Source organism: Mandrillus leucophaeus, unplaced genomic scaffold (genome assembly GCF_000951045.1).
Source record: "Mandrillus leucophaeus isolate KB7577 unplaced genomic scaffold, Mleu.le_1.0 Scaffold263, whole genome shotgun sequence".
Classification (NCBI taxonomy): Eukaryota; Metazoa; Chordata; class Mammalia; order Primates; family Cercopithecidae; genus Mandrillus; species Mandrillus leucophaeus.
The window spans coordinates 1,754,608-1,755,051 of NW_012102732.1; positions in this window are offsets into that span (position 1 = coordinate 1,754,608).

The window sequence follows — 444 nt, forward strand, 5'->3', positions numbered from 1 at the left end:
CGCCCTCCGGGGGCACGGTGGTCCCAGGCGAGCTCCGGGGACCTCTCTCCGTCCCCGCGTCCCTCAAAACCTGGTCCTGGGGTTTGGGCTCGCTTTCAGGGGCTGCTCTCGACTGGTCGTGCCCATGGGCTGGTCGCCTCTCTGTGCCTCAGTTTCCTCTCCTGCAAAACAGAGGTAACATTTTTTACCTCCAAAAACAGGACTCAAGGAAGGCTGGAAAGGAAACAAGAAAAGAGAACAAAACCAGAATCCCGAACGGGAAAATAAAACCCTGTTTTTCTGGTGTGTGTATGTGTGTATTTTTTCTTTCTCTTTTCGTCCTGTGTGTTTTTGCTTGTTTTCTTCTTTCTCTCTTTTCATTCCTTTATCTCCTTTCTGCAAAAAGTGACGCCCCCCGGGCTTATACGGATTTTGGAGCCAAAAGCAGATGGGAGCCGCACCTGG